General features: G+C 36.7%; 1 protein-coding gene across 5 annotated transcripts in view; it reads right to left on the bottom strand.

Annotated features, from left to right (window-relative positions):
- LOC134798165 (uncharacterized) overlaps nt 1–12019 on the bottom strand; it is a 39560-nt gene extending 27541 nt beyond the window's left edge. For 2 of the 5 annotated variants that reach the window (XM_063770507.1, XM_063770505.1), the window contains exon 1: nt 11830–12019. The gene's annotated coding sequence lies outside the window, so the exon portion shown is untranslated. Of the gene's footprint in view, nt 1–10701; nt 11253–11829 lie in introns of those variants that run through there. The other 3 variants (XM_063770508.1, XM_063770506.1, XM_063770509.1) reach the window with 3 other exon arrangements.
- Nucleotides 12020–16811: the final 4792 nt, after the last annotated feature.

Here is a 16811-nt window from a genome sequence, read left to right on the forward strand (position 1 = left end):
TTGAGTTAAACGAACTAAACGGATTTTTCAATAATGGGACCATTTTAAATTTTAGGGGATACTTTACTACACATAATATTTTAATGTCACGAACGCCAACCTCAAATCAATAAATATTATCATTTTATCAATCATGCAGTAGGTAAAACAGGATATCAATATTAGTTACATACATATTAATTTTAAAAATAACTAATCTTGGCATGTAACAAACAAGTGACCTATTCTTTTCGTAAAGTACCGAAGTACCGATCACTATCTGCAGGAGCAGATGTCATTTCCCTACTCATCTACGATAAGGAATAGATACTCGTATCACCCATTCGTAAACATTACATAATACCATGATGAACATGAGTAATAAAGTTCTTTAAGGCTGTCCGGTTGCATGCAGAGTTCAGATTATTATTTACCAACATGCTGGATAGTGCAGAGAAGCAGTAACTTTTTTTGCAACGCCCGCGAATTCATGGAATCAAGTAAAGTGGGCCGATTGCGGAAAACTTTACTTGAAGTTGGGCACCACAGTGAAATTAGGGTTCCCTTCATGAATTGCAACATATGTTGATAGGTGAGTTTGCTGATTACGCTGTTCAAACTCAGCGTCCTCGGGCTAACGACCGCTCGAGCTCGGTAAGTTATGAACATAGGGTCGTGTGGGCAATTACAGTCAAATCAGTTCATGAGTCATGTTAATCATAGTTTTATGGACATGAATACGGTTTTTGCAAAACGATCTCCGGTTCGCTGCGTCGGGTGAATATGGTGGACAATTGAGAGCAAGGTTGAACTAAAATATTATTTCTCTGTGCTAGTTCTAGATGCGCATTTGTTTTCTTGGTTTACTGTGGGTTCAAGCGCCACTTTCCGCAAGAAAATACATGTAAAGCTGTTACGCTGTTAGCAGTCCTGTCTATGTCGCAAGACACCCTTGCGGCAAGACGCCAGGCCATGCCATGACATCCCAAACCTTGTTAAGGTTTACAGTCCATCGTGCCATTCAACCAGTGTAAAAAAGTGTTAAAAGTACCTATACATTTTAAAGCTGTTGTATTTTCCCGCCTTTACATGGTATTTACGGCTTTAAAAAAATAATTTGAATTGAAAATCATATAGGGCTGCTATGGTATTGTCAGCCAAACGGTGCCGACAATTTGGTTTCGGACAATATCTCAGGAAACCAATCGATGAGAGCAGCGCACGGTAGCCCCAGCTCAGAAGCGATCATTGTGGTAGGCCAATTAAGACGTAGGTAGGTCTACCAGCTAACTTAGATGATGATGATGATGACGATAAGTATGGATGAATCACAAACATTAGATGCTGTGATGAACATTAGATGAACATTAGATGATGAATCACAAGCATTAGATGAAGTGAGTGAAACCGTTGTCGTCTAAACAGTTTAGAACATTTATTTATTAATAGGTACTGAAAAGTTTTTCTGTTTATTGTGTCAAATCTTCTTATGCATCGAAAATGTAGTGTAATGTAGGTATTTCGAATGTTTCTTTTGTGTAAACAACTTAGTTAAAATAGTGTTGAAATGACCATGTTTACGGCCGCTGGTATGGGAAAATTATGAAGTTGTTTACCTACTTTCAGAAGGCCATCAATATTAAGTACATCGTAAATAATAGAACACAATACAGCGGAAAATATTCTTTCGTTTTAAATAGATAGTATTTCAAAATAATTAGTTTCATCATTCACTATGATTAGAGTTTAAACTGACCTACAAATAATTATCAGCATAATAAGAAGACTTTTTCAGTGTGTATGGCGTTACGAACAATACGAAATGCGCTCAACCGTTGCAATGCACGCAGCGCATAAATATATGTATCGATTTCTTTTCATATTACCTAATATGCTACAACGTGGCTACAACCGATATAATGCATATATAGGGAAAATGGTACGGATTCCATCGTAGGCGCGCAGCAATGTTTAACAGATTACGATGGTTAACACACTGCCGTATTCGAACTTCAAGAAATTCACAAGAGACGACACGTACTAGATCCATTGTAGATACGTTATAGTTTAGATATCAACTAGTTCTCTTTTGTAGCGCAATTCGGGCAACCAATGTCACTTTTACGTTAGATAGAGTAAGATATCTATTAGATGTGAATAATAGTATCTCTAAGTCATATCCTGTGGAAATCGTTCAACAGTATCTCCAGAATCGCGCAAATGTCAAATTTGACAGGTTAGATCTTAAACATATCGTTATCGTATCTTGGTGATGTCTAATAGATGTATATTTCAAAATCCGAATCGGGCCCACATTCACTACCAGCGGGCAGCGACCCGCTAGGCGAGCTCTCTGTTCGTAGGCACTTTTCGCTACATACGGTTTTTCCCGTGTTATCGGCTACGCTCGTAGCGGGTAGCTCGCTATAGGTACCATGATTTACCTGTTGCTATTGAGAACCCAAATAATTATTTCTAAAGATATCTACAGCATTTATTTACAGAATTCTTGTTTTCCATATTCAATATTATCAACTATCATATTGTAACATATTGTAAATATCTGTCAGATATGCTATCTATATTTAAATTAATGATATCCATACTCTTGTCTTCATGGCAACACTTAAATGACATGACTCTCTAGATGATATTGTCGGAATTATAATATGGCTGATGTTTATTCAGACTTCAATGGTTTTTATATTCTTCGATACGAGTTAATAACTTCAATTAATTGTTTTAAAATAAACATTACAAACAATATTTCGTCATAAAAAATATGATATAATATTTTTATTCAAACTCTCCTCATATTACACCGGTATTCGCGTGCGGCGTACGTGCCACCGAAGTACAAAGCATCCATTTAGTTGATAAAATAGAAAATGCCTGTACTAAGGGCACAATAACTGTACTGCTATTGATCGCTGGACATTATTTGTAATGGATCCAACATAGTCATCGATACCGTTACTTTGCGCAGACGCGTGAAATTGGGCTGGAAAATTGCAAATAGTTACATTTTATAATGCATAAGTAATTGGCTTTTGTTCACGCTTCTCACTGAATTTCAAGTAAATGTTAACATTGGGAAACGTCTTTTACTTATCTACAGATTTTTCTGTATAACATTTCTACTATTGACGCACTTATGTATTTATCATTTATAATTTTTCTACAAATTTTCATTCTACATTATATATCTATGTATCAATTTTTCATTTTTACTTAGGTACATATTTTATTAACAAATGCATAGAATCGAAATTTTTAATATTATATAATAGCTAAGCTAAGAGTTTTACCGACCGTACGTCAAAATAGAAGATAGAATGAGGTTATAAAGAAAACTGATGATAACGTGAATAAAGAGGCAGTCATTCAGTGCATGCATGTTTGTATTGCATGCGTGTGCTTTGTGACATCACGCGGTTTATCTTTCCTGACGTGTATTATGTGCATGTTGCATTACATTGGTCATAATCATAACATAACTATACTGCTTTATTAGGAGAGCTCAATAACCTAACTTTGTTTATTCTCGTAAGTCCTGGCACTCCCGGCGTGCTTGTACAAGTACAAAGAAAGTTCCAAATTCAAAAACGCAAAAATTGGCTTGGATCTTACGAGGTTATGAAACAGATCGTAATGTATTGGATCGTAAGTAGATAATTTTTAACTTCTACCATTTATGACTTTCAATCACCTAAACAATTCACTTACTGTTATGAAATATAAATTATATAAGATGAATAAAGTCTAAGGAAAAAACGTGCCTCGGAAATCAAGAAAAAGTCATTCTCGGATAGATGGCGCACACACCTATGGCCTATGGTCGGCTAGATGGCGTCGACGACACCGTTTCATAATTAACAATTTTAACACATAGGTATCAGTGAATGAACATGGGACAAAATGATATAAAAATAATAAAATCATTTATCCATATATATAATTTTATCGATAGTTTTATACGTTTTCATTTTGAGTTTTAGTCGTATGTCGATAGATGGCAGTAAATTTACTGTGACTACAAAATTTACTATGACAGGACCCCTCTATACTATCTATTCTCTTTGCTCCAGCTGATTGGTACATGCGAAATGACGTGAAAGTCGTGCGTGAGATGCGCGGCAATCACCAAGACGACCGTGAAGGTCGTATCAAAACCATTTCGAAACAGTAACAAGTTATTTGTTGAATCTGAATCGAGCTCATATTCATATATGGCTTTCATATTAGTTTTCATTGTGACTCTTACGGATATCTAAGTTTAACTTAGTAGGTACAATTTTATGAGTACGTTCGATAGCCCGATAATTTTACTGGTTTTAAAAACAGAAAATAGTAATAAAATTAACTCTGTTCAGCAAACGTGTCATGTATGCATGTATGTACTATTAGGCGTACTTTGCAAACAATTTGCCTCAATGCGTACGCTGTACGAAATATAGAAATTTGAATGACAAAGCGATGAGGCCCAAAACTATGAAAATTTTGGCGCTCACCAAAATGTGCCGATGGAAACCGGATGTAGGCATCCGGGTTATTGTGCACGAGCGATGTCCTCGCGCAGCATTTTCCACGATATGACGTCGCGTCCAAACTTTATACAGTTAGTTATCTGTATCGTGAAATCGCTGTCTGGCCTATGGCCTATGTGTTCGCGCGGTTTGCAGTGCGAATTATGACTTTTAATAAATCGTTGCTTCCTGACTTCATAACGTCTCCAACTCCATTGTAAAGTGTCCATTGCACCTATCTAATACATACATCCAAATTATGGTTAGGCGATTAGAACTATACACATGGACAAGAGAAATACAAAATAGGTAAGGTTTAATTACTGGATTACAGCACCTAAAGTAATTTCAAAATTTGTAATTAAACTTTGTTTGCATTCTTCTAAATTTGTCCATGAGTGTAGATTCTCACCGACTTAGCCAATCCGGGCAACTAGAGCCCTTTTCTGACAATCCTTGAAAAAAAAGCAACGTAAAAATGCACCGGCTCGCCCAGCGGGTTCATTTGACGCCACGCTTTTGGAATAGCTAGGGCTTCCAAATACCGGACTTCTTTCAATACCGGTATTAATACCGAAACTGTCTTCATCAATACCGGGATCCCGGGATCCCGGGATCCCGGTATTTACTATGAATCGCCTAATTTTTTTGAGTTTTATTAAAAAAAGGCTCACTGTAACACCAGATATAATATGTATGTCCTTAGCTTAGGATATTAAACAATAATCGCCATCTGCAATAATTGGGAATATTACGCCAAACTCTGCATAGAGGGCGTCACTAACTCAATCACATGGCTTACCGTGAAACACGACAGTCGAAAGTTCGGTTTCTACCTCTCTATCACTCTTGCTTATTCGATCGATAGAGAAACAGATAACGAAACTTTGATTTTCGCGTTTCGCGGTAAGCCACCTGTAAACAAACCGCCTTGAAGCATCATGTCATAGTAAAACTTGTCAAAAAACTGGTTAAGGCGTAGTATGTAAAGTTACTCTATGGTTTACTAAACAAATTAGTGCTGCACTCTGGCGGCAGAACAGTGCAGTAATACTCCCTATTATAATTTCACCCTCCAGGTTGGCAATCATTTTATCCGCCTTGTTGACTTTACCACTTTCACTAGTCACATTTTTAGTTCAACCTAATAAACCAGCCGACTATATTCAAAATTTGCCACCAAAAATTCGTTTGCTATAATACAATTCCTTGCTCATTTCTTTCCACTCTTTGATATAATTTTAAGAACTAACTATATTAATAAACACCAAATATTTATGTATGCATATGCACCGATCTTGTTTCAATTAAATGATCTTCTTTAATTATTATGACGACCGGTCTGGCCTAGTGGATAGTGACCCTGCCTGCGAAGCCGATGGTCCTGGGTTCGAATCCCGGTAAGAGCATTTATTTGTGTGATAACACAGATATTTGTTTCTGAGTCATGGTTGTAATCTATGTACATAGGTATGTATTTATCTCTATAAGTATGTATATCGCCTAGCACCCATAGTACAAGCTTTGCTTAGTTTGGGGCTAGGTTGATCTGTGTAAGATGTCCCCTAATATTTATTATACTTTTAAATGGGCAAGTAATATTCTTGATACAGCCGAATTTAATCATTTTAATGGAATTTAAACGGTATAATCGGCATTTTTTTTTTCTTGTTTTTGAAAATACCGGGATCCCGGTATTGCATTAAAAATTCCCGGTATTGAAAAATGCGTTTTCACAGACGGGATCCCGGTATTTTGGGATCCCGGGATCCTGGTATTGGAAGCCCTAGGAATAGCTACATATTGATATGACTTTATCAGTCTCCAACGGGCCAGTGGGTAGTTAGATATGTGTGATCTTTGATTAAGAAACAAAGTAGTACTGCAGATCTAGAGGTCAAGATAAGGTATAGTTACTGTGGATGATCTTTCTGTGGGGCTCAAAGATTTGGTAATAAATATGTAGCTATAATGCTAACAAAGTGACATCGCAATATATATAATTAATCGCGACATAAATAGCAAAATGACAGACACAAAGACACTAGGTATCCGATTATTGAAAAATGCACATAGACAGAAACACAAGATCATGACAGCTAGTCGATACCAGGAGAGAAGCTTGAAAGGTCTTGAAACAAGTTTGTCGGAAATACTGATACTGGTGTAGCATTTCCTGCAGAGGATTAAACTACATGATGCCTTCCATAAGAAAGGTTATGTTAAAGCTCACGAAGAAATAAATAAAAAAAACCGGGCAAGTGCGAGTCGGACTCGCGCACGAAGGGTTCCGTACCATAATGCAAAAAACGGCAAAAAAAACGGTCACCCGTCCAAGTACTGACCCCGCCCGACGTTGCTTAACTTCGGTCAAAAATCACGTTTGTTGTATGGAAGCCCCACTTAAATCTTTATTTTATTCTGTTTTTAGTATTTGTTGTTATAGCGGCAACAGAAATACATCATCTGTGAAAATTTCAACTGTCTAGCTATCACGGTTCGTGAGATACAGCCTGGTGACAGACAGACGGACGGACGGACAGCGGAGTCTTAGTAATAGGGTCCCGTTTTACCCTTTGGGTACGGAACCCTAAAAACGATGTCCAATCCTCGCACACAAACAGCATACCTATTTCCATACAACCAAATTGTCAATGCTCGTCTATAGAATATGAATGAATGATGACTTGAGAAGAGAAGTAAATATATTGGGTTCAGATGTTCAATAGATCCGCATGAATTCGTCCTTTTGCCCAATTGTGCGACAGATTCATGAGAAAATGTATTACAATATATGGGTCACTCCCATCATTCATCAATTAAAGAGCAATGCGGATGTCAGAAGTCCCGAGTTGTAACTGTTGAAACTGTTCCATCACCTTTCATGTCCATTCACCCGGGTCGGTGTGAAAACTGTTCGGACTATTGTAGAAATGTAGGAGCGGCTAGGTAGGCCGTGGGAAAGGCAGCATCCCGACGCGGCCCTTGCGACATCCTGAAGGCGCACCCATTCGAGGCAATAACATGGACTTTATATGTATGTAGGCTTCGGAGTTTAATATACTAGAAACAGTTTATTTAAAAAAAATATGATTACCTAACCCGAGAATGTTTGAAGAACCTGATAAAATGTGCACTCCCTAAATTATTTATTTTGGTTATGTTCATCACGGAATTAGCACATTCAGAATTTTAGAAGATTTAAAAACAAAATATTTTTAAGGGTTAAGTTTCCTTACCATGAATAATTTACGGAGCTCTACAAATATAACATTTTGGGTCTTAAACTCGTAGCTATCGGTTATTAGCAATTTTTATTATTAAGTCCAAATTGTATTGGTATTATTATCTCTCCAGTGAGAGAAGACCAAATTAGTGCCTGGTTAAAATAATGAGCTAATTTGAGCTTTTACCAACGAATACAATTCAACGGCTGAACAACTTTAATCCTCAAACATTTACTGAACTTGCTGCTATCATCGTCCACATGAATCAGCACGTGATGATAAATTTACTTACAAATGTTTGCAAACTTAAACCTGTGGCTTTGCTACTATAAAGTTATTATTAATGAGATCTTTGTTTTCTTTTCAGTTTGCCCTTTATAAACAGAAGGGACATGGTCATAACATAAAGCCTGATTTTGTTCTTAATTTTATGTGTAAATACTACATTCAGCTGTAAAAGTCACATCGGATAAGCTGTCAACTTACATGCCATGGACCCTGAACATGTGAATTCGTTTGATAGCTAGAGTTAGACCACAGATAAGTCTGCAACGATTTATTGCAACGATAATTTCATAGAAGTTTGACATTTAAAATAACACTTGCACTGCGTGTGCTATCAATATCGTTGCAGACTTCTCTTGGCCTAACTCTAACAAGACATCAATTGATAAGCAATGGTGCTCCTTTGACTTGGAAAATATTGATAAGGCCCAAAAGGCTTCGCCAGTTGATTGAGGCTTAGGCATGTAGCGAGCGAAAATTGAATAATATTGTGACTTGATCCGCGTAGAGGTTGTTAATTAACTAAATGACTTTTTCTCATTCGGATGCCCTATAGGCCTATACCCTATACTATATGCGCTCTCCTCACAGCACGATAGTCTCCTATCTTATTAGTATATTATATTATATTACACTACACTATTAGCTAGTGACCGTTCACAGTGGAGGCATATTGTGCAGACGCAGGTGCATGAATTTGAAGCCAGGCGACGCACAGAGCTCGACGCTAAGCGTGACGAGCTAAAGGCCAGACCACCTGTGACCATTACGTACAATTACGTCGGAGGGGTGCTGACCTGCAGCGAATGTGGCCGCGCATTTGCTGCCAAGATTGGCTACGTCATCAGTCACCTGAGAGCGCACCAGCGACGCTCTCAGCGGTAGAAAACCAGTCGCTGTAGCCGAAAACGGCAAGGAGATGATGACGATGATATTATATTGTACGATCCCAGCTGGCAAAATTTGACAGAACGTTTTTAAAAAGAATTAAAGGATTTGGTTGTTATTATTAAACGATCTTAGTCTTCGATACTGTTGTCTAAAGTTAACAGATTTTGATCACCCAACTTTGATCCTAATAAGTTATAATAATTATAATCTTCATAACTTTTTTGTTCGTGAGTTATTTTCACGTCGTACCCCTTGTACCATATCGGCCATATCTATGTCATATGAATTCCAGCGGCATTGCGCTAAATTTACTTCGCAGACAAACTTATTGATTCGGCTTGGCTTTCCTAAGTATAAGATCAATGAGATTTCAACTTTTTGAAATCATGATGGGTTAGCCCGTGAGAATTACATTGTATCGATATATCACTGATGAGTTCAGAAATCAATTCGCCGACTGCCACACTCTCGGTTCCGGTGAGTATGCACGTGGCACGCACGCGCCGCGGTTGCATAACGCAGTCACAGCGCACTGCGCAAACACGGGAGCCGCCCACCCGACCATGCTACTATATAGATAAGTGTAAACTCGGTACTTTAGAAAGAGTCAACTACTTAGTTGTTTCACTAGATAACGTCTCTGGCACTCAGTGCTGGGACATTATGATGGGCTTAAACATTTCTAGACTATGGCGCTCCCCTTTCCTCGGGGACTTCCATCAGATTTGACCATTTCTAGATCATGGTGCCCCCCTTTCTTCCAGAGTAATCGAGTAACATTGGATCGGTACCTGAGATTTTCCCAGACGTGCAGCCCTAAGCAACTGTTCATTGTTCCGACACTGATGAAACTCTTGGAGCAAATAAGTACTTAACTATACGTATATATGTACTTGTACACTTGTGCAGCAAAATCACTAAGATTACGAGCCGTGCTATCTAATGGGCATACACTATTAGGGCCGATACAGACGGACTGCAACCCAACTCTGCAACTTGAATGGGAACTACACGCCGACGTTGCAGTTGACGTGCAATCGGCTGAATCGGCGTGCAGTTTCCATACAAATTGCAGTCGGTTTGAAAACCCCTACCTACCCATCGAGTTTGAAAAATACTATAAACTGAGAGAACAATTGTTTACATACTAGTAGATACAGCGTGATAACAGTTATAGCTTGTTATCACGCTGTCTTAGTGATATGCATCTAATTAAAATAAAATCATGAATCCCGTGGGAGCCTGGCAGCTTTAAAATCCAGCAATAAAATAACCAAACGTATTCCAAAGGGAGCTCAGGTTGCTGTAGCTAGGAGTCTGACAGAATGTGTGACCAAGGTTGTATCAAATAATGATTTGCCCAGCAGGGAAGCTTTATCCCGTGGGAGCAATATCAACTATAGATGGCTGGATATAGTTTTAGATAGATGTACATATGCTTACGTGAAGATATAACTATTATAAGGAAGTTTGATCAAAATATTACATGTATAAATAGTTTACTTATCAAATAAAACTTTAAAATGATAAATGCTAGATTGTAAGTAAAATTTGCATGCCTACACTCTCGGCGAGATGTAATGTTCGATACAAAATGCATGTTACCACCTAATTTATGTACCACATTTATTAAAATATTTGTGTTTGCGCACAAACTAACAACGCAACACGTAACCACTTTCGTATTGAAAATAGTATTAAACACATCCTCATCACATAAACTATCCTCGTCATTGCGCAAAGGGCACTCGTAGCTTCAGACTTTTCTTCAATCGCTACGGAGAAGCACTTACTTGGAGCTTTCCCGTCACGAGTCTCTACGTATTGCGTAGCGTAGCACAGTACAGTTCAGTAGGCACAGTCCAACACACACTTCAACAACTTCCACGGGAGCCGCGCGGCCACTCCACAGGACAGTCAAAAACAAATTGTGGACTTTTTTACACAATAATTCAGTTAAATCACATTTAGTGGGGGACGACAATAGGAGAGCATTGATGTGGGCGAATCACACCATCGCCACGCATCGCTAATTTTCCATGACGACCCCGCACTGACCGAGCGAGCTGTGCGCCATACCCCATACATTCGAAAAACGCTCTAACTCTTTACAAGCCTCATATCTATTTATCACTCTTTTCCATTGAACGATAGTATAGACTGGGATCATATTAAAATACCTTTGTCATTGTTGGTCAGAATTCACTGTGCTCATTAAAACTAATACGTATTGAACTATAACTGTTAGGTATTCTTTTTCGACAATGCCGTTATGTTTGGGAAAAAGTGGTTGAAAAGAATTCAGTGACCATAAATCCACGTAACAAGCCTACTCCCCTTTTCAAAATATAGTACAGAACAAACCATTTGTTGGCCAAGTTAATTGTGTTAAGTATTGAGCATAGAAAGCAGTATAAGTAGATAGTATATTGTATTAATTTGTAAGTGATCAACTTATGAATCTTATGATTTAGTACAAAAAAACCGGATACGCGCGCGTTTATAGGTGACTATAATAGACATCTAAAAACAAGGAAAAATTCTTCATCTCAGATATATTATGCTGAGGCTATGCTGCTGGCTTGTATTTCTCGGATGAGTGTAGGCACCTTCTGTTCACTAAAGGGCTCGTAATAAAGTATTTTTTGGTAGTGACCCTTCCATGCAACGCATCAAACTTTTATGATATTCTACTAACCCTATTACTTAAGTAGGAACTGACTCATAATCATGGATTATGATTTAGCAGCTGATGTGCAACATTCAGTGCTGGATTGCTTTTACATCTACAATATCTACTTACATAGGCTAAATATAGGTACATAGATACTATAAAAAGTCCAAGATTATAAAAAACCAAGTTTACCATCCGCATTCCGCAGATATTTCATTAGAATCATTATTTACATTACACTAGTTACCTTATGCTTTAATCCAGCAAGCTTCTAACAAGACGCATCCAAGTTGATGTAAGTACACTCAGTGACCCCAAACCGTGCGCTTTTCCGGAAACCACCAACAATGGCGGCCAATATGGCGGCCGGCGCGCGCGCCGCTCCGCGAAACCTGGTGATAAACATCATTAAATCATTACAAATGATACAATTATCATTACTTTGTTTCAAACTGACCTTGACAGCGGTTACAGCGCTCATCTCGCGCAGATGCAAACGAAGATTGCAGGTCGACCTCTCGGTTCAGAGAATTTGTTCAATATGATGTAAAACTCATATAATAAGGGCGGATCTCCTGTCATGTCTGAGCACTTATCAATCATCTCGTTTAATTCATTTGGTTAATCTAGTACACGATAATTGTCTGTGATGGATAATGCTACTGGCCGGTACCGATCTTTGACCCTCAAACCGTTTACAATTTACATTAACACCCGCTGTTTTCAAAATAAGAAGCAAATTATACTCGTCTGTATATTATCATAATTACATGTAGATATCACGTGGGACACAGACATCTGAGACATCATATCCAAATATTTATATAAATTATCAGCCATTTCTCGACACTTAATATTAGCATTAGGTTACCTACCTAAGAAGTTAACGTATTTTTAATGTTAGTTGTGAACTGATATGGTTATTTTGACTACAAAGGGGTGATTGAATCTTTTTTGCATAAGGAAAGTTGAAAAATACTGAAATCTATCCGCCATTGGCGTAGGTATGCCAATACCCGCAACTCGGTACGACTCGGACGGTATCTATAAGTGACTATCAGTCAATAAGTAAATAAAACATTTAAAATAGGTAGGTTTAAAAATGTAACGTAAGGCTCTGTTTTGTTTGTTTAAATAATGCTTTTACTAAGATGCTTCGCTAATAGACGCTCCTTGTAAAGGACGTCTGTCACGCTACTCAAGTACTCATGCTACGCACACAGTTACCTACTCGTAGGTTGCTTAGCAATAACCTCCTTGAAAGTAGGTCACAAACTTATCCCAGCTGTAACTGCTGTAGATGTGTGTGTGTGGCTAATTCGTTATTATGAAACAGCGCATAAATATGAAAGATATAAAGCACATATTTCACAAACTTTGTCCTTTTTAAATACGTAGGTAGCGTTATATATCTAAGAAGATCCATTCCATTCTCGTAAAATAAATTCAATAGTCTCCCCGTGGGCGAACAATCTATTTTCTAAGCCGGTGGTTCGCGATTAATAATCGGGCGGCTATACCTTTTCAAAGTCTGACGGACTTTTTCAGGAAGTAATTTTATTTTATTATTTAATATCCTTTCTAAAATGTTATGCGCAAATTTTTCACTACTTTATATTTAGGTTGTGATGGAACTCATTAGTCTCGATATTTAACTCTCTGCTAACATATCTGGCTACTACACTAATGTTTATTGAGTGTTTTAATTTAATAATCAGTCTCCACAAGGTAAAGGTAAATAAACCACTACCAACAACAGAGCTATATTTCACTTTTTAAGTGTAACCAACAACATGTACAGGCTTTCTATGCTTACAAATCTTTTTGAGAAATTAAACATCTTTGCATAGTTATCAGATTATGCAAAACTTCAGCTATTTTATCATCAACTTATCCCATGTAGTGAACAATTGAACATGATTGCAAACAATTAAATATAATTGCCCCTCTAACTACCTATTATAACCCGTGCAAGACAGTGAGATAAAGACACGACACAATACCATAAACCATAAGTATCATAGAAACAAAACAATATTTTTCGTTTTACATTGCTGTATTCTTATGATTATCGGGCATATTGGTTCTTTTTGAGAAGCGATGTATTTGTATATTGCAGGTTAGCACGTTTTGTATTCATGTCTTTCTATGTACCGCGCTATAGCGCTTTGAACTTAACCTTGAGACTTAAGAAGTGGTTATTTTTGCACGGACTGGAAGCGTGTATATTTCAATTACGATTGCAGAACCACTTCTGATGGCCTACCGCGGACACCGAAATTCGCGAATTTCGGGCATTATTTCTCTTTTCTCTAATTAAGGCGTTATATAGAGTGAGAGATAGTTGCTCAAAATGTATGAACTTCGATTTTCGCGGTTATAGCCCTGTACGTCTACCATCAGTTTTTACATTGACATATACGCTCACGTCTACGTAACTTACTTTCTATGCATCTCGCTCGTACTCGCATATTAGTGCAAGCGAGATATACAGAAAGTAAATTACGTAGACGTGAGCGTTATGTCAATATCAAAACTGATGGTAGAGGCTCTGATTCGGTAAAAATGAATGAGATGAAAAATAACATCGGAAAGGTACTTATGGTTTTAAATTTAATTTACTGAAATGAATTGGCAAACAGTTGAGTTTATTTTATTTAAGCGATCGTCTTTGATGAAATACTGTTATTAAATTTATAATGGCTCACAGATGACAGATTTAAATATTTCTAGAGAAAGCTGACTGCAATCAAAACAAAACAAAAATAAATCATTTTAATTTCATGTAAAAAAACATATTTTAAGAATATTAAAAACATAAAAAAACAACATAGACAAATATAATAATAATATAACCTGTACGTAAAAACTATAAGCCATGTCAAATCCTGAGCTTTAATCACATCCCAAGCGAACTAGAACTTGGCACCCATATACATATCTCAATTCTTTTGCCGGCGAAGTCAACAACGACGCATATTCTTAATATTGAACTTGGCTCTCATGGCACAAATTTTTTCTTAATTTTATTCCCATATAATGTCAATGTTCAACCGTATACTCGAAATAGTGGATGAATAAATGTGAAACACACTTTTATTGCTGACCGTATTAAATTTATTCTCGATTGCATGTCTATCAAGTACCTCTCGAGACCTTTCTAATGAACCTAAACTCGATGTGTTTGTGTTTTTCCATCGAGGAGTTCCGTTTACTACCTTCCGATTGTATAGGTAAATAATCAATTAATCAGATCAGATCAGCTCCATGCTCCATGTTAGTATATTATTGCATTGTCATCGGTATTAAGGAAGTACCTGCCTAACATATCTACTCCAAATTTCAACTGAATACCGGATATCAGGTCGATATTCGTTCGAAGACAGGTTCATATTTAAGTTATAAGATTTGACCCAAAAAATAAATAAATAAACAACAAACAGGTCAAGCTAAATAAAAGTGTGTAAAAACACACGTATACTTTGTACGCTGGGAATTGCGGGGTATCACTAAATATAAATTTTCAAAACTATATGGAGTTGTAAAATTTGAAATTTGAAATAAGAAGTTGAAAAGTGCCATTTTATGAACATTCAAATAATTCCAGTCAAAATATGTACTTACTTTCGTTTACGTGACCTTTTTTGGGTTGTCGCAAACGACATTTTGTAACAATTTACCGTTGGGCAACGGTTAAGCAACTCCGTGCAATTACTACTTTCTGCCTGGTTACAGAGAAATCAATCTTGAAGCAAAAAATACATATTACCCATGGCCCAGTTGAAACGCTCGTACAATCCGCTTTGTAAAAGATAATACATAGTAATATTAATTCGATAATGGAGTCCGTCTCCGTACTAAGAGTCTAAAGATACATTGGTAGTACAATCTCGACCAATATTATATTCAATTTCAATTAAATTATTTATTTATTTCGAATCATATATCCATATACCTAGTGTTTGTAGTACCTATAGCAAATCTTAAAATTAATTAAGGTTAGTGACATACAATTACAACCACATGCCACATCATTCATAATTTTTTTCAGCCACACATGTCTACGCGTTTTTTTAAATTTAGTTTCTGAATTATTTTTACGAGGACTTTCATTGGATTTTTTGAACTTATTTGTCAGTCCTGTAATTGTAATTCCTCTTGTCCATAGTATAAAAATACTGATTGTGAATGTTGTGCTTATAAATATAAAATGGCAAGCAACGTATCAATTCACGTCATATTTGCGTTGCGTGGAACTATATTGCTGTGCTGCAGTGCTGCTAAAAATACATAAATGAGTTGTATTGAACTAACTAAACGAGGAAACATATTACTAACATATGAGTATGTGTTTATATTTTACCTTAATTATGAATTTTTATTTTGTGTAGGTATTTAATTATTATTGTTATATTTGTTATTTATTATTTAAGTTTATTCAGTAACTTAGTAAAACAACGTTGAACGTTCTCCAGCATCTATCTCGATATATTTTTGTCCCTTGATATAAAATAATGTTATTTTTGTTTGTATTATAATATTTTATAATATTTTTTCCTTTTGACAGGTGTTTGGGTGTAGGCATATAAATTACCTTTAAGTAGAAGCTTTGCATACAATCGAGGTTATTTAAATCAATTAATGTTTTAATATCTGAATCTGGACCTAGGTCGTGCAATAATCTATGTATTTATTATTTACCGACTAAGGTGATCTCCTCGCCATGCCTTGATCTAGTTGTTATGAGCGTGACTATTTATTTCAATGAGTTATTAGACTGGACACTTCTAGATATCCATAAAAGGTCTGTTGAGTTTAGGAGAGAGATACCAGACCCAATTTGAGAAGAAACATCTGGTCACATAAATAGCCCCAAATAGGGAGGTTTAGATTTATTTCTTTCACGGGATATGATTATAGTACAAAGCATGTCAATTTATCAGAATATATATTGAATATATAGAAGTAGTACTCATATATACCATCAGGCTATAGATAAACAGCTTATCCATAAGAAAATTCAACCACGCCACGGTCGGAGACCTTTCACTAATAGAGAAAATGTAGGTACATACATAATTACATAGTTAGACAAAGGGGTAGAGAGAGACTCTATTGAGGAGGCACTGTTAAAAAATAAGAGAATAAGACAAATGTGTAAAAAATATTATTTATAGAGATTTTTCCAATTTCATTCCAAGATATCATATTTTGTATCAGGCCAGGGTC

Source organism: Cydia splendana, chromosome 16 (genome assembly GCF_910591565.1).
Source record: "Cydia splendana chromosome 16, ilCydSple1.2, whole genome shotgun sequence".
Taxonomy (NCBI): Eukaryota; Metazoa; Arthropoda; class Insecta; order Lepidoptera; family Tortricidae; genus Cydia; species Cydia splendana.